The following is an 18,416-nucleotide window of genomic DNA, read 5'->3' as shown; positions in this document are numbered from 1 at the left end:
TCCAGACTGGATAAAATGGAGTGCTCCTTAGTTAGCAGGTTTACAGTTTTTGGCCATCAGCAAGACTGGGGACACGAGAGCCAGATGATTCAGGTGTCGAATACAAACAACACTTGTGCTTGTTCATCTGAGTTGTTGCATCTGACTTTTGACCCCCTGTTCCTGGGGGAGTAATTTTCTGGTGGTTGGGTTTTCCCCATGGGAAGTATGCTGGTGGGGAGTGGTGAGATCCAGGGGGAGACGCTGTGGAGGGCACCTGGGCTCTGGGTGGGCTCTGGGTGGGTGGGCCTCAGGGTGCTTTCTGACCTTGAGGTTTGGGGGTTCTGTTAAAGTGGGAGATTGGGATCTGCTCTGTGCATTGCAAACCCCAAGTAGGAGAAGACGGAACCTGGTCCTTGGGGAGGAAAGTCAGGAGGGCTAAGGGCAGAAGAGAAAATAGCACTCCCAGAGCTATCACCCAGCAATTATTATTTTTATAGTAAAATCTTCTCTAATGAGTTTTATTGCAAGACCTCATAGCATAAAACCAAAAGAGAACAAGGGTTTACAAGGTGAAAGGAGATTCCTCCTAGCTTCTGAGTAGCTTGGTTTAACATCAGGGTTGCAAGTCTAAGCTCTGCCACCATCCTTCTGGGGCAAGTTGCTTAATAGCAGCTTTGGGCCTCAATTTCCTCATCCATAAAATGGGGATAAATATGTTAAAATAGATTCAATGCTAAGATAATATTAACATAGATTAAAAGAGTGAGTACATTTAAATTTCTTTGAATAGTGCCTGGTACAAGTAAACTATCAATAAACATCAGCTGTTGTTTTAGGTAGGATAAGCTTTGGTTTCAAAATTAGAAAAATCTTAAGTAACAGTGGCTCAAACAAGGCAAAATTTTATTTCTCTCTCATGTAAAATAATCCTGGAGGCAGGCAGTCCAGGGCTGGGCTTGTGGCTTCAAGGTCACCTGCGACCCAATCTCTTTCTGCCTGTCTTCCCCATTGCCTTAGCAATGGCTTTCATCCTCAGTGTCACATTGAGCTGCTGGAGCTCCAGCCATCACCTCTCTATTCCAGGCCAGAGGAAAGAAGTATGGGCAAAAGGGCACATGTTTCAGATAAATCTGCTCCTTTTAAGCTGCCTTCCTGGGAGTCCCAGGCAACACTTTTTGCCTCCGTCTAATGGGCCAGAAGTTTGCCACTTGGCCCCACCTAGCTGCAAAGTCATTGGGAGATATCATGTTTAGCTGAGTGTGTTGCCACCCCCAAGCACAGCCACGGTTCTGTTACAAAGGAAGAAGGGGAGACTGAATAATAGGGGGCAACCAGAAGTCTCTGGCACACAGCTCCGAGTACCACTTGGAGCTCCATTGAGGACTGACCCAGTCTCTACACAAACCAGAGAAACCTTTCTAAGGGACATCGCTTTCCCATTCAAAGCCCTGCAGCATCTTCAATCCTCACTAGGAGCCCCAGAGCCAGGCCCTGTTTCTTTCTCATCTTGCAGGTGAGGAGCCTGAGGCTCGGGAAGCTTGGGTGTCCTGCCCAAGGTTGGGGGCTTGGCGGGGGTGACGTCTGGGCTAAAATCCCGGTTGTCTCTGCCTCGGCCTGGATCATTCTCTGGGTTGGGTGCTGCCCTGTGCACAGCAGGATGCTGAGCAGCGTCCCTGGCCTCCACCCACTCAGTGCCAGGACACCCCCTCCCCGAGTGCCTGCAGACATCGCCTGGCGTCCCCCGGGTGGCGGCACCATCGCCAGGTTGAGGACAGCTGCCGTGAAGCCACCACGGCCTGAGCCGCTGCACCTCCCAGCCTGGGGAGGGACGGATGACACGGTGCCAGTCTGTCTGTCTGTTGGGGACCAGCCTGGGAACAGGCTCCTTGCCAGGCAGTTCCCCAGAAGGAGCCAGTTAAAAAGGTGTTGGGAAAGCTGAGAGTGCGAGCGAGAGGTGGCGCGGCAACCAGGGCCAGGAGTGAGAAGGGGAAGAAGTGGGGTGAGTCCAGGAAGCAGGGGGCCGGGGGGAACAGGACCGCTGAGGAGGTGCTGCTGGGTGTGGGGCGGGAGCAGGGGACCTGCCTCCCCTCCCGCTCCCACCTCCACTCTCCCTGGGAGCCCCTGGGCAGGGGCCGGGGCCACGTGGGGTGCAGAGTCAGCGCCATGCGAGGCGGAGGGTCCCCTTGCAGTAACCCCTCTTCTAGCGATCCACGGTGGCTTGTCTTTGGAGATGAGACGCAGGTGTGCCCAGGAACCCCAGCCTCGCAGGTGTGCCCAGGACCCCCAGTCCCGCCTGGGGCACTGTCCTCTCAGATGCCAGGCAGTTCCTGCCTGGAACATCGGTGCCGACCCCCGCTCTCCCCCCGGCTAGCTCCCTCATATCTATCAAGCTTTCCCCAAATGCCACCTCCCCACAGATACCGTCCCTGAACCCTCACTCCCCCTCTTCCCCCTTTTGCTCATTCCTACTCTCCCTTTTCTCTGCTTGGCTTTTCTTCCTGGCATTTATCACTCCCTGAGGTTCTGGTGCATGAGTTTTGGGGGCCGAGGGTCCCCCTTCCTCTAGCCTGTGTGCTCCAAGCGGCGGGGGCCTGTCTCACTCACGGCTGCACCTGGGGTCTGTGGGTGACACAGTAAATGAGTGCTGGGGAGCACGCTCTGCCCGGTGGGCGCCTTCCCCCCTCTTGCTGCACAGGAGCCCCTGGCACGCCAACCCCAGAGGGTGGCAGGTTCTCGGCACAGGGCAGTTGGAAGGAGCGGGAGCCGGGCAGAGCAGCTGTCCACATCTTCCCAAGTCACCGCCTGGCCTCGTCACGGTTGACCTCAGGCCCCGGGTGCACCTGGGCGGGGCAGGCAGGCTGCTGGGGGACAGGCCTGGCTCCATCATCTGGGAGAGGGGACTAAGGGTGAGAAGGGAAGGCACCCATGCAGGGGTAGGGAGCTCCCGTCCCGATACGCAGCTGCAACTGCTTTAGTGAAGGAGAAACAGAGCCCGGCAGCCTAGGGAATGAGCTCCAGGAGCCTGAGAATTGTGCTTCTCGCAGAGGCACCTTTTTGGGAGCTTTGCCTCCCAGAGGGGATCGAATGAGCCAATGGCCGTGCCAAGCTGTCTACACAGTAAGGCGGCTTTATCGTAGCCAGGCTGGGGATCTGCACCGGAGGAGGCAGGCTGGGGTGGGTGGGTGGGCGGGAGGGGGGAGGCCCCCTTTCAATAATTAAAACACTTGTCTTTCAAAACAAAAATCATTCCGAGGCTGCCAGCCCTCTAGAGGCCCTTAGCAGCTGTCGGGCCGCCTGGAAAGTTCCCCAGGGCGCCAGCTTTGCCAGGCTGATGTTGACACGATCCCTAGTGGGGGAGAAAGAGCTGGAGAGCCCGCCTCACTCTCGGCCCCAAAGCCACCCCCTGGACAGATGGAGACGGCCAAATGGGGCTGGCGACTCCCGGGCCGGTCCCCCCTGACCCAGCTCAGCCATCCTGGAGCACGCAGCTCCTCTGCTCTGAGCTGCCAAGATGGCACAGGCAAGGAGAGAGAGCTGGGCCACGGGCTCTGCCTCCACCTCCTGGGTAGCTGTGAGCTCTTGGCTGCCCTGAGCCCCCGATTTCTTGTCTGCAGCACAGGGCGGAGTGGGGCTGGCCTCAGAGCCACAGCGTGGGGTTGAAATGGGTCTGGGGTCTGCAAAGAGCTCAGCACAAGTCCCAGCACAGGGCAGACCCTCAGCAAGCACTTGTCACTTCCCACTCTGGCCAAAATCCAAGGGACAGGCTCGGGGTCCGAGCCCTGATGGTGGGGCCGGAAGCGTGTTCAGAGCTCTCTGGACCCCTGAGCTGAGAGAACCCTCTCCTGTAATAACAGGGACAACTGCCGAGGGCCTGGGGCCACCATGGGGGTGCATTTCAAATCTGCCCCCTCAACAGCATATAGGGCAGTCCCACTGTCCCTGGTCCACGGGGGAGGACACAGGTGGGGAATCTACACCAGCTGTCCCAGTCACGCAGCCTGGAAGTGGTGGAGCCTGGGGTCAGCTGCACCCCGAGGCCTGCTCTTCCCCCCCCCACCTGCCTTGCAGAGTCTCGGGGTCCTCCCCTGCTCTTGGAGTCCCTATTGGACCAACATGGCAAAGTGGCCAGGCTTCCACCCAGAAAGGGGCTTCGAGGGGCTGGTGTCTCAGGGCCGGACCCGTCAAATGCCCCAGTGGTCAGCAGTGCCCCGCTGGCTTCTGAGTTGGAGGACAATGATGTCGGCTCCTCGGGATTCCATCTTCTGCCCGGGTGGATCGCTCTTGTTTCCATGGACTCCGTCCTCTTAGAGGAGACAGCAAGGCCCGGGCTCTGGCTCCAGGGCTCTAATTTTCTGCTCCATCCACTCTCCAAAGGGGAGGGTTGGATTGGAAAGGTTGGATTGAAAGGTGCTCTCTGGCCAGTTCAACCTGGCTCCCCGCACTGACCTGGTGCAAGAGGACTTACCTCTACTGGCTGAATAGAGGCTTTTTTTCTTTTTTTTTAAACAACGGGAATTTATTCGCTCATGATTTTGGGGCCAAGAAAATGTCCAAATCAAGGCAACATCAAGACAATGCTTTATCCCTGAAGACTGTGCCCTCCTGGGGTGGCTGCCGTGATCCTCGGTTCCTCTGTCACACGGCCCGGCACGTGAGTGAGCCTGTTTGATTTTGGGTACCTGAATCCTGAATCTCACGGTGACACACACTGAAAGAATGGCGTCTTAGAGATCAAGTCTACCTGCCTAACTGGACATGGGGAAACCGAGTCCTGGGGAGGCCCAGGACCTGCCCGTTCATGTGGCGAGTCAGGGGCAGGGCTGAAAGACCCCAGCCTCTCTCCCCCCACCCTCCGATCTGCTGGGGCCTCCCGTTGGCCGGACCCACGGGAAGCCCATCTGCTGGGAGCTCAGGGGATGCCGCCCATGGAGGGCAGCCCAGAGGGGCCCAAAGCAGCCGGGCCAGAGCTGGGTGATGGGAGCAGAGAGGCAGAAGGGGCCATGAACGGAGAGTTTCTAGCCCACCTGTCCTCAGAGCCCCTGCCGTGGCTACCCATCGCCCTCCAGACAAAAGCTACCCCTCCTGGCTCTGCAGGAGAGCTCTCTTGACCTGGCCAACTTCTGGCCTGATCCTTGCCCACCCGGCCTCGGCTTGCTCCTGTAGAGCTCTCCCTTCTGTTTGCTGAGCTCTTATTCTTTCCCCAATGTCCACTTCAGGCACCTGCTCCCAAGGAAGCCATGCCTGAGAAGCTTTCCCTTTATTTTCCAGGCTGCATTATAACAAGAAGCTGAGTAACATCTCCCACCCCCACCCCCAAACGCCCAATCCTCATCCTCAGAACCGGTGAACTCGTTACTTTATGTGGCAAAAGCTGTCTCTTGTTAAGCCTCTTGCAGGTGGGGAGATCCTCCTGGGTCGTCCGTGTAATCACAGTGACCCCGATAAGAGGAGGCAAGGAGGTCAGAGGCAGAAGCGGGGCTCGAGTGCTGCGGCCTCAAGGAGAGCAGGCGGCCTGCGGAGGCTGGAAAACATGAGGCCCAGATTCTCCCCTGGAGCCTCCGGGAGGAACATGACCAGGCTGACACCGTGACTTCAGACCTTGACCTCCAGAACGGTGAGAAGATGCACGCAGTGTCCAAGCCGCCCGGGCTGTGCTCTTTTGTTACAGCAGCTGTAGGTAACACGTACGACTCTATGACAAACCCTGTGCGAGGAACTCATGAGTGGAAGATGCCTGGGACACTATCCCGCTGGAGAGGTGGCTCCGGAGGGCAGGAAAGGTGCCCATCAGCCTGGCACCGCCTCTGTGTGGCATGTTGCTGTCCAGATCCTCATCGCCCTCCACCTGAGATGTGTCCTGTGGCTCTCAGGATCAGGTGCACTCTCCTCAACTCACCCATGAGCCCCCCGGACCAGCCTCTACCTCCACAGCCCCCCGGACAGTGGCCCTTCCTTGAGTCTCCCAGACTTTTGCGTTCCCGCTTTCTGCCAGGCTGTCGCACAGCCAGGGGTGCCTGCCTGGCTCCTTCTTCCCTTCTCTTGCCCGACCCTGCTCCTCCTTTCTTAGAATCGCTCCTCACGGCCCAGAGGGCGAGCGAGCCCCTGTCTGCCCCCATCACCGCGGCCTGGTGGTGAGTCTTTCCTGGCAGCCTTGAGCTTCCAGGGAGGGTCGGGGAGTGCCGAGCACAAAACCCAGCCCCTGTAGGGCCTTTCATTTTAAATTTAAGTGAATGCCTCATAAGACAACATTAACCATGGTAAAGTGGGCAAGTTTGTGCAGCCAGTGCCTGTATCTAGTTCCAAAACATTTTCATCACCCCAAAAGGAAGCCGGGTCCCCATTTAGCAGCAGCTCCCTGTTCCCCTCCCCACAGCCCTGCATCCACTAATCTGCCTCCATCTCCGTGGATTTGCCTTTCGTGGATGTTTCATGCAAGTGGGATCCTATAATAAGGAGTCTTCGTGTCTGGTTTATTTCACTCAGCATGACGTTTGTGAAGTTCGTCCACAATGTGGCAAGTGCCAGAACTTCATTCCTGTTTTATAGCTGAGTAGTACCCCACGGTTTGGACAGACCCCATGTTGTTTGTCTGCTCACCTGTCCGTGGGCACTGGGGCTGCCTCCGCCTTTGGAGATGATGACCGGCTCTGCCTTGAGCGGGCGTGGGTGTGTGTGTTTGAACACCTGTTTTCAGTTGGGGGGGTGGGGCGTGTACACCTGGGAGTGGGGTGTTGGGGTCCTACGGTGATTCTGTGTTTAACTTTTCGAGGAAACACCAAACTGGTTTCCCTTAATAGGTTGCCAACAAGGTTTGTTGTTGAATGAAAGCCAACGACAATAGGCCCCGTTGTGGACGGTCGACGCCGTGCCAGCCCCTGGGCGAAAGGCTCTCCAGGCACCCTTCTCCTTTAGTCCTCGTCACTGCGCTCAGATGGTGGGACCACTGCTGCCCCCTCTTAAAGACCCGAAGCTGAGTCTCAGCCAGGCAGGGCCCCCTGCACCTGGCAAGCGCAGGTGGGTGAGTGGGGGTGCCCAGGCCTGGTCTCGGGGCTCCCACCAGGGTTCATCTACTCTCCAGGCCCCTCCCTGGGGATTTTGTGATGCTTGGATGTTTGCAGGGAAGAGCTTGCCCAGCCCCGTTCTCTCCTTTAAACACGCATGCACACATGCACCCACGCACACTTACACTCACACATTACACACACATGCACCCACGCACACACACTCACACACACACACGCAGCCCACCCCTTCAGGTCAGGCTGAACCTCCTTCCCTCCCCGAAAGCCCTTGTAGAAAGCAGCCTGTGACCTTCAGCGGTTTGGGAAAGTCAGGCTGGGAGGCTCCACCTGCCAACCTTGTGTCGGGGTGACCCCTACCGGCCACTCTGAACTAAGTGGGTCACCCTTGGGCAGCGAGTGGTGGGAGATTGTGGGAACTGGTTCCTGGGCCTTCCCCCCACCCCCGCCTGACATTTGGAGCCTGGGAATCTGTATTTTTAGCAAGCCTGCAGAGATGGTGCTGCTGCTGCTGCCGGACCGGGGGTCAGGCTTAGCCGAGGGCTGGAGCAGGTGGAAACCCGGGGGCCGCAGACACCAGCCTGGCACGGTTCTAGAGCTGGGGGTGCAGCATTGACCAGAGCGGCGGCTTTGCTGCTGTGAATGGGTCTCCAAGAACCCGGGGTGGCGGGAGGGGGCACCAGGGGGTGACACTGATTCAACACCCGGTTTATACCAGGTATCGCATGACCTCATTTCTCTTCACAGTGACGCCACATGGCAGGAATTGCGGCCTCGCAGGATGGGGTTCCCTGCAAGGTTGCAGGTGCCAGAAAACACACCTGGATGATGTCATCCCAGCCAGAGGCGGGAGCCAGGTGTGGACTCTGCTCCGTCACACCTGCTTCATGCAGCGCCATCACCTCGTGGCACCTTACCAAAGCCTGCGGGCAGGTGGGTCAGGGATGCTCACCACATCTGTTAGAAGGGGAATCTGGGGCTCAAACAATGAGCATGAGGCAGGGCCAGGGCTTGGACCTGAGGCCATCAGATGCTGGGTCAGGTCCTGTGTTGTTTTTATTCTACACCAGAGGTGGTTCCAGAGAAGGGCCACAACGAGGCTGCAGCTGAGGTGTAAGCACCCAGAGCCCACAGGGGCGGGATGGGGAGATTCCCCATCCCCTGCCTGCAAGGGGCTAATCCCAGGAGGCTTCCTGGAGGAGGGGGGCTTGAGTAGGTATATTTGTCAGGGCCCAAGATCTGAAATCTCAGATTTATTTCTCTCTCATGTCCAATCAGATGTCCACAGGTTGATGGTCATGTGGTGATGCCAGGCCCAGCTCCTTTAAGCTGGTGGTCCCCTTGGGGCCTCAGAATCCTCCTCATGAGAGACCCTGAGCCAGAACCACCCAGCTAAGCCACTCTCAGATTCCCGACCATAGACACTGTGAACTGATACATGTTTATGTTATTAAGCTGTAAAGTGTGGGGGTAATTTGTTATGCAGCCATAGATAACTGATACATCCCGTAACCGAGCAGTAGGAGAATCAGGACACAGGCTCCCTGGCTCCAGAGTCTCTGATCTTAACCTTACACTATAAAAGTAAAATCAATTAGTGTGTGTAACACTAACCACAAAAAGCCATAGAATCAGTATTTGCGCAAGCCAAAGAAGTACATTTATGCACGCCAAGGGAGTGTATTCTTGCAAGCCAAGGGAGTGTTTTTGTGCACGCCAAGGGACTGTAAACCCAGTGACTGGAAATGCTCCTCTCATCCCTTCCATCATTTGACCACCCCGGAGCTGGGCCGGTCTGTCTCAGCAGAGCTGATTGTCTTTGGCAGGAGCGGGGCCTCCTCTGAGCCGTGCACTTACCTCTCTGACGGTGGGCTCAGGCCCAAGGAAGTCTGGAGGAAACCCAGGCCTTGGGCTGGGAGGTGCAGCAGCAGGCCTGGCCCCACAGGTGCCCACCGGGAAGAGCCCTGGCCTTTCAGACGTGCTCCCCTCCTGGTGCTCCTCGTGTCGATGGTCCCAGGTGGGTGCTCCCTGTCTGGTGCTCCCGCCCCATGTTCCCGACCTGCTGCTCTCCTCACTGAGACTCCAGCTCCAGTTCCAGGTTTTGCAAAGGCGTGTCATTGCCCAGCCTCACCCCCACAGCCCCCGGCCCCAGGCTGAGAGAGGGAAACGTTTTCATCTTGCAGAACTCTGTGGAAAAGTGCAGAGGAGGGAAATAAGCTGGAGGCCTGCAATTAATTCTCTTGAAAAAATGTGCCTTGATTTTGAATCAGCTCCTCTTGGAGACTGCCATGCACTCATTCAGAGCCTAATCAGTCCCTTGCAAAGGAAAACGGCTGCAGCTGGGCCCGCCGGCCGCAGGGAGCTCTCACAGGCCCGGGCTTGGCGGCAACTGGCACTCTTGATAGAGCCACCCAACAAGGCCTCTGAATGACCACTGGGTCTCCACAGGAGCTGGCCACTCCATTCGGAGTCCCTGCAGGTCTCAAACTTGCAACTCCAAGGCTTTGCCACTGTCTTCACGTTCTCCCAAAATGTGGGCAGGTAGGGGGTGGGCGGGGAGGCTTTCTCTGAGCCCAGTCAAATTCTGAGCCAAGAAAAGAAGCCATGAACCTCAGGCCCCAGCTTGCTCAGGCCACCCGATCGCAAATCTTCTCCCAGTTGTCCCCCAAACTCTCCAACAAAAAGCAGCTTAAATCACAACCTATACTGGCCAATCTCTTTTGGCACCTGCACCAGCACAAATTCCCCTGCCTGATTTGGGGGTTTGAAAAGCAAATGCTATACATGAGTTAATCATCGACTGTAGAGAGCAGAGTTAGAAGGGGCATTCGGAGACTCGTGGCAGCTTGGCTGTGCACAAACGGGGCATGTTTGCCCTCCAGGGCCCCGGCAGTGGCAGAGGCTGCTGGGCAGCTTCCTGGAATGCCAATTTTCCTCCAACTTTTCTTTGGGGGAAAAGTTAGGCAATTTAATTGGTAAGCAATTTAAAATATTTTACCATAAGGACAGATGTATCCCAGTGAGAAGTGCCGCTCTGCATACCAGAATTGTAAAGTGGTGCCTGAGTCGTAGCAGCTGCTTTGGGCTCTGCCCTCTGATCTCCACAGGGACAGGGTCACACTCTCTGCCACGAGTAGGTCTCCACCCCAGCCGGCTGCCCTTCCGAGCAGTTAGTTGGAGCCGTGGCCCTGGGCAGGGTACAGACCTCAGACCCCTTGGCTCTTGAGCCCTGTTCTTTTCTCCATGCTACCCTGCCGGCTTCACTAGGGTGGTCTTTGCAGATTCCCTCTCCCTTCTGTGCAGACCCTGCTGCTTCCAGGGGGGTGGGCTGGGCAGCATCCCACATCCATCGACTCGCAGGAGCGAAGTGGCTGGTCCCAGCCGCTGGGGCCTCGTCTGGCCTCGGGCGGCAGGTTCTGTCCTGACGTGGGTGGAGGAGCCCTGCAGAGGGGTCTGGTGAGGGTGTGACACAGGCGAGAGGTGTAGGGTCCCAGGAGAACAGGGGATTCCGCTCGGAAGCACTAAAGACAGGCCCAGATGGAGGAGGCACAGGAGTCAGTGAGGCCGAGAACGGGGAGATCCTGGGGGATCAGGAGAGGGGGCATGGCTGGACTGAGCCTGAGACCCATGGGGGGACAAGCCGGGCCACACATGTGCCCAGCAATTCATGCTGACAGAGCCTCCCAGGATCCGGGTTTTCGAAGCGCAGCTGAATGTCATAGTTACGAAGGTCCTGGGTGGCTCCTCTGCCCATTTTCTACTGTTTTCTATTTTCATCTCTTTCCAACAGAGGCACCTCAAGTCGGGAAAGCTGGGGCTCCCAGGCCCGTCTCTGTGCCAGCCTTCTGCTCACATTTACTCATCTGCTCCTTTCTACAACATGGGAACTGCTGTTCTCATCCCACGTGGCCGATGGCGAAAGGCCATGCGACTTGCCCGGGATGTGCAGCCATGAAGTGGCCGAGCTGGAGTGCAGTCCTGGGGCTGCTGCGTGCCAGAGCCTGCGCCTTCCCAACCCCTGGCCCAGTCTGGCAGGAAGGGCACCTGCCGTGCCGCCACATCCTCTCACCAATCCCCGGTCCTGGACCAGGCCGGAAATGTCTATTGGACAGGGCTGCCTCTGGCCACGGCCATGTAAGCTGGACAGAGCCTCATCCTCCCTGGGAGAGTTGCCTTTTACCCTGAAGGACCAAATCTGAACAGGTATTAGGGGCATGAAAAATTTTTGACCTGTTTTAGAATGAAAAGACCATCCCAGGAGATTAACGACACCCACTTAGTCAGTCTCCTACTCTGAATGTAAATTTTAGGTATGAAGTCTTAGTTTCTTGACATTAGGGAATAATCCTTCTACTTTCTAACTCTGCCTGGCAGCCTCGCAGAAATCTGGGCGCAGACTAAGTGTATCAACCCCACAATTTAGTCGCTTAAGATAATCATTTATCAGCTCATGATTCGGAGGCCCAACGATTTAGGCAAATGGACTCATTGGGTCCTGAAGAAACAGATGTTCAGCCCGAATATTCAGGAACAACTTGGAAAGCAAAACGGGGCTAACAAAGGATCTGCTTCCTCTTTGCCATCCTGAAGGCACCTGCAGAATCGAGAAGCCGCTGCTACTTCTGCCATCTCCAGAACCGTGCCACTATTGCCACGATCGGAAAATTCAGCCTGACCAGGACGCTGCCACAGTCAGGACACAGAAGCTGCGGAGGGAAAACGGACGCCTCTGCGTGGGTGCTGGCCAAGAGGAGTGCCGAGCAGGGGTGGTGGAGCCCTGCCTCACACACACTTTCAATCAAATGCAAATACATCCACCAGAAGCACCCAAGTCACCTCCAGAACTCTCACCGCAAGAGATCCTGGCAGATGCAGAATGGACAGACGCTAGAAGAAAGTGGGGTTGGAGGCTGAACCCCGGGCTCACCCTTGCTCTCTCCCTCTCTCACTGTTTCCCCAAAATTTTAGACACTCACAAATTCACTGTAGCCTGCAGTCCCTTTAATGAATCCCAAGTCAACAACTTTTAGAGACAAGAGCTCTTATGAGTTAAAACTCAGTATGAACTTTTTCCGAAGGGCAAAGCAGACAATCTAGTGCAGATATGATAATTTGGTCTGAGTTTCTGACTTTAGGACGGCATTTTCAAGTTTCTTACAGAGAGTGGCGTTGGGGTTTCGATTTATTTTTTAGAGGAGAGTCCGGATACTCGTCTTCCTATGGAGTGTCCCTGTCCTGGACCCCAGGCTGCCCTCGCAGCCCTCCTGAAGCACAGGGCTTACGACGTGACCCGAGGAGCAGAAGAGAGAACCAGGGCCCGTATCCAAGCCATGTGCCTGGCCTCTTGCAAAAGTGAACTCGCCAAGCTTCACAGCTGGCCGGGGACAAGGAGTGCCCTGCTGAGTTCAAACAGGTGTGGGCATGTGCCAAGGGGGTCTCTGTTCTGGATCAGGGCTGGGGTAGGGGCTGGGTTTGCAGATGTAGCTCTAGAACTTTCCACCCTGTCTCTGGGCTCCTTGAAAATACTCTTAGTCACCTTAGTAAATCCATCTGTCCATTAAATATTAACAAAACTTATTTTATTCCCAGCACACTGAAGATGATTAACAAATACACTTTTTTAAAAAGATCTCTGAATCTTTACAAATTATTTCTTACTTTTGGGATGGAGACTGCCAGGAAGTGGGTTTGCCTCTCTAGCATGACTTATAAAGACCAACGTAGAGACTGACCAGAAATGTTTACACCAGTGATTCTCAACGTGTGGTCGCTGGACAAGTAGCATCACCCGGGGACTTGTTAGAAATGACATTCTTGCTGAGCCAGAGAGGGGGCCCAGCCGTCTGGTTTTACAAGCTCTCCGGGTGCCTCTGATGCATGTTAAGTATGAGAATCACGGGTTTGTGCCAACCCCTCGGGCTTGCAAAGCGCTTCGCCATTTATGAAGTGTCTTCCTCCTGTTGTTTCATGCTTGTTCTTGGCACAGCCCTGCTGAGAGAGATGGAGAGGGCACTGCCACCCGTGACTGATGAGCAGACGGAGGTCTGAGGTCACTTGTCACACAGCCCAGCCTGGGCTGCAAGGGCTGCTTTCCCCTTTACTTCATCGTCCCTCAGAAAGGAGGACGTTGCTTGAAAAGAGGAGACACCGATGGCTTTTTCACTGTGTTGTGTGCATTTGTTCATTAAGGTACAGGCTTCCTCTCTACCTACAGTGAGCCACCTGGCCGCCATTGATCCTGAGATGGCGACACCCTGGGTGTCTGCGATGGCCTGCGATGGCCATGCGGCACTTCTGCTTTGCTCTTCTCCCAGCCCCGTCAGCTGGCAGCCGAGCCCACCAGGTGAGCCCACCGCTTGGGAGGGAGGCTGCAGATGCACACCTGAGGGCTCCGATGGCACTTGCCAAGCCAGTGCAGCCACTACGCTGACAGTGTTTACTTTTAGGTTATAGTTTCCTCTGTGTTATGCCACTTTCCTCAAGGGTACGCACAGTCACAGATTCCAGTATCTTCTATAAATTAGCAAGCTTCGATGCCAGAAAGACTTGCAGTGGCCAGGGTTGGAAGACACCTGCAAGGCCATCTGGCCCAGCTCTCTGGAGACAGATTCTGGAAGTTGTTTCTCTTCACTAAATTTTAGGAAATTGCTTGGTTTTGGTATTAAAAATTTACTTCCAATATGTTAAATGAGTCTTCCTGTTTAGGTTCCCTTCAGCTTAACATTGTGTCATGGTTTGCTTAAAAAAAATTACCAAGTCTTAGCAACGACTTTAACAGAAATTAAACATATGAATAAGATCACAGTATTGCCCTTATTACAAAACCTTATTTTACGAATGTTCCTTTGGGAACTTTTTTTTTTTGAGAATTTTATTGAGATACATTCACATATCATACAATCATCCATGGTGTACAGTCAGCTGTTCACAGCACCATCTTATAGTTGTGCATTCATCACTCCAAACTAGTTTTTGGACATTTTCTTTGTATCAGAAAAGTGAAAAAAAGAATAAAAAATAAAAGTAAAAAAGAAGACCCAAATCATCCGTTCCCACCCTATTTTTCATTTAGTTACTTGTCCCTATTTTTCTACTCATTCATCCATACACTGGATAAAGAGAGTGTGATCCACAAGGTTTTCACAATCACACTGTCACCCCTTGTAAGCTACATTGTTATACAATCATCTTCAAGAGTCAAGACTGCTGGGTTGGAGTTTGATAGTTTCATGTATTTACTTCTAGCTATTCCAGTGCATTAAAACCTAAAAAGGGTTATCTATATAGTGCATAAGAATGTCCACCAGAGTGACTTTTTGACTCCATTTGGAATCTCTCAGCCACGGAAACTTTATTTTGTTTTATTTCACACCCCTGTTTTGGTCAAGAAGATGTTCTCAATTCCACTAAGCTGGGTCCAGATTCATCCCCGGAAGTCATATCCTACATTGCCAGGGAGATTTACACCCCTGGGTGTCTGATCCCACGTAGGGGGGAGGGTAGTGATTTCACCTGCCAAGGTGGCTTAGTTAGAGAGAGAGGCCACATTTGAGCAACAAAGAGGCACTCAGGGGGAGACTCTTATGCAAAATTATAAGCAGGTATAGCCTCTTCTTTGCAGTAACGAGCTTCATAAGGGCAAGTCCTGTGATAGAGGACTTGGTACATCAAACCACCAGTCCTCAGTGTTTGTGAGAACATTAGTAACAATCCTCCGAGAACTTTTAATTTCCAAGTTCTGAAGTTAAGTTACTTTGGTCTGAAGTCTGAACAAACTAGAATATTATATAATCCCTGAACATGCTGCCAGCTCCAGGAAGCCTTCCTGGAACTCTCTTCAAAACCACGGCATCTGGTTCACAAGTCACGGTGACTATTCAATAATAATAATAATAATAACACCAGTTGACATTTATTGGGTGCTTATTACCCCCAAAGCACATTTCAATTCTTTGAATCCATTGCAGTTATATTCTTTTCCCCATTTTATAACATACAGGAAGGTAAGAAAGTTATCTAAGTTCATACAGCTAATTAGTGACATACAAAAGGGGCTACAATACGGAATAATTCTATTTATCGTATCAGAAGTCTTCTTTTTTCTAGGATTTTTCTGAGCCTTTTATCATTCCAGCCTAGCACCAACACCAGAACTCGGTGAGAACCAGGCTTCAAATATAGGTGGTTTGACTGCGAACCAGCTGTAAACTTATACAATACAAACTCAGTATTCAGTGCATAAGGGATGGGTCAATGAATGGATGAATGAATGGAAGGAACAATGGATGGATGGATGGATGGATGGACAGATGGATGGATAGGTAAACGGATGGCTTGATGGATAGGTAAATGGATGGTTGGATGGATGATGGATAGTTGGATGCACGGATGGATGGAGGGATGATGGCTGGCTGGCTGGCTGGTTGAATGGGTGTGTGAATGAGTGGATGATTGGATGGATGGTTGGCTGGATGGTGAAAATAAAGAATAGAAGGCGGTACCCTTGGGCCATCTCTAACCTGACCTCTGTATTCTGGAGCATCCAATATTAATGCACACAGACATGAGCTGGGCTGAGATCTGAGGGTTGCATCCAGAGCTGCTGCGGCACCCATGCAGGTTGGGAGGGGGAGGGCTCTGCAGGTGAAACCACAGTTGGTCAGGAGGCGCTGCGGGTGGGAGAATGGCCTCAGTGCAGTCTCCTGGCTGTTGAGACATGAAGTATCCCATAAAGTGAGACCTGAAGTCAAGCTGACCTCGTGGGGAGTGATTGTCCCTGGTGTCTGGGCTGCCTGTGAGCTCAGGCTGGGATTGGGAACCCAGCCACGGGTGAGGACAAACCTCTCCAGGAACAGGGAAGTCATTTGGGGTTAAGTTTATAGTTATTTACCCGAATCTCTCAACTGGCTCCCAACAAAGCAATTTTCAGCATCCAATTAAGTCGTAATGGACTATTAGAATCACTAATTGTTGTGCATTTGACAGAAGCACTCTCGAGTAGGTAATGCAAATTATTTGCTGAACTCTGATAACTACACAGTCTTGGAGGACCCAGGCCATCCAGGGTTCTTGGTCCATGTGTGTGCAACCCAACCATGGAGGACTTGACTTGGGATATCGTTTCCCAGTAATTGCTTCTGACTGTGCTATCAGCCCCTTCTCACCCTGCTCCTTCTGGCTGGGCGGCAGGAACCGGAATGAGGGCTCATGCTGATTCCATCACTGCTCTCATCCCTCTAGTTACAACTGAGAGGCAGTCCAAGGGCTGGCGGCTGCCGGGGGTTGAGTCCCATCATCCCCCTTCTTAGTTGCATGGCCTGGGACCTGGTGCATGATCTCTCAGTGCTTCCATTTGTGTTCTCTAAACCGGGAGTAATCACAGCATGTCCTTCTCCCGTGATCATGGTGAGGACTCCGGGAGGTGACATACGTAGGGTGTTTAGGACAGGGCTGGCATAAAAGTTATGCTTTTATTAGGGCTGATTATTTTTTTTTTCTAAAATTTGGTCCTGTTTGTCTTAAAATGTAAATGTCACACTTGATTCAAGGTCTTTCTCCATCTGTGTCCTCCAAATCCTTTCCCACCACCCCAGCCTTAACTTCTGCTCTGCAGAGAGAGGGATGGATAGATGAGCAGATGGGTGTATGGGTGGATATATGGATAGACAGATGGGTGGGTGGATGGATGAATGGATAGATGGATAGATGGGTGGGTGGGTGGATGGATGGATGGATGGATAGATGGGTGGGTGGGTGGATGGATGGATGGATGGATAGATGGGTGGGTAGATTGGTGTATGGATAGATGGGTGGATGGGTGGGTGTAAGTATAGTTAGATGGTTGGCTGGGTGGATGGATGGGTGGATGGGTAGGTGGATAGGTGGGTGGGTGGGTGAGAGGATGAATGGATAGTCAGATATATGGACTAATGGGATGAAGGATGGGTAGATAAGTGTCATATTTGATTCAAGGCCTTTCTCCCTCCATCTCTTCCTCCTGCCAGCCCAGTCCTGACTTGCGTCCTGGCAGCTGGGTGAGGAGTGCTGAAGGACCTGTGTTGCTGGCCCTCCGTCCTCCTTCTTGCACGGGGTGCTCTAGTGTGGGTGGGGGGGAGGCAGAGGGAGGAGACGGATGGCTCCTTACCTGACTGCCCGGTGTGAGGACACCACCCTTTCCCGGGTCAGCACTGCTGCTGTGGTCTGTGGTCTGGCTGTGGACAGGTGTGACTTCCATGGGCCCTCCCCCACTCCAGGGCTCCCCGCTAGGCCGCTCTCTAGGACCCGGGGACCTTGCAAGATTCCACGTTCCAGCCTTACCCCACATTCCCTGCCATGAGTGTCTCCCTGCTCCATGCTGCAGGGTCCTTGGGGAGCCTGGGTTCTCCCTCTCACCAGGCTTCTGCATCCCGCTTTGGGGTCTGCAGGCTCAGGTGGGCCCTGTCATCTGCCCCCTCCCCCCATGGGGTACGGAGGGTGGTCCATGTCCTCCTCACCAGGCATCGGCTGACCGCTGCCTGGCAGCCCTGGGCACAGCAGCAGGTACATGGCTGAGTGGGTGTCCCCTCCGCCCTTTGGATACCCCCAAACCCTGTGTGATTTCCTGGGTACTGTGGACCACTGGCCTCAGGATGGGGGCGCATTACCTCCCCTGGGGGGCTGAGAAGGGGAAATGGCCTCTCTTCACCGACATGAGCTTCTGAAAGGTGGCCCCACCTTGTCTGGGGTGGGGGAGCACAGGGGAGGCCTTGGTCTCCCCTCCAGCCCCCGGTGGTCCTCTGGGGTTCTCTGCACGCAGTTCCTTTCCAACTTTGTAGATGAGATAACCGAAAACCCTACCAGGTTAGAAAAAAAACAACCAACTAGAAAAGCTGGGGAAAATATAACAAATGTTCTTTAAATTCATAGTCAAGATCACAATAAAAGAGGACCAGAATAAAAATGGAGTTAAAAGCCAGAGTAGAACATGTGTGAGCTGTTATGAAACTGCTGTTTCCTTCCTCCCTTGCGCTCTCTCTGCTTTCCTTCCTCCTGAACAAGGACCATGGGATTAATTCCAATCTCCTCTCCCATATTATAAATTCTTTTTGCTTTGTGTTTAGCTTGACTTGTTTTTGTTTTTGAAGGATGCCCTCCGGAGTCCTTTCAGAGAGGGTCCCCTGGTGAAAAACTCTCTTGGTCTTTATCTGAGAATGTTTTTATTTTGCTTTCACTTTTTAAAGAACATCTTTACAATTCATACATCCTAAAATTTGCCCATTTGAAGGACACAAGTCAGTGGTTTGCAGCACAGTCACAGAATTGTGCAACCACCACCACAGTCTAAGTTTAGAACACTTTCATTTCAAATAGAAACCAGTCACTTCCCCTTCCCCTCTGTCACCCAGCCCCAGGCAGCCAGGAATCTTCCTTCTGTCT

General features: G+C 53.5%; 1 long non-coding RNA gene across 1 annotated transcript in view; it reads left to right on the top strand.

The window, feature by feature from the left end:
• Window positions 1-13,107, top strand: part of LOC119538193 — a 38,119-nt gene extending 25,012 nt beyond the window's left edge. Inside the window, exons 2-4 of the long non-coding RNA XR_005217524.1 lie at window positions 7,749-7,934; window positions 8,828-9,018; window positions 10,792-13,107. This is a non-coding gene — a long non-coding RNA (uncharacterized LOC119538193). The remainder of the gene's footprint in view (window positions 1-7,748; window positions 7,935-8,827; window positions 9,019-10,791) is intronic.
• The last annotated feature ends 5,309 nt before the right edge of the window (window positions 13,108-18,416 follow it).

The sequence above is a fragment of the Choloepus didactylus genome, chromosome 6, assembly GCF_015220235.1.
Source record: "Choloepus didactylus isolate mChoDid1 chromosome 6, mChoDid1.pri, whole genome shotgun sequence".
Lineage (NCBI taxonomy): Eukaryota > Metazoa > Chordata > Mammalia > Pilosa > Megalonychidae > Choloepus > Choloepus didactylus.
Note: the sequence above shows the minus strand (reverse complement) of the source record. Positions and strands in the feature narration are given on the sequence as shown.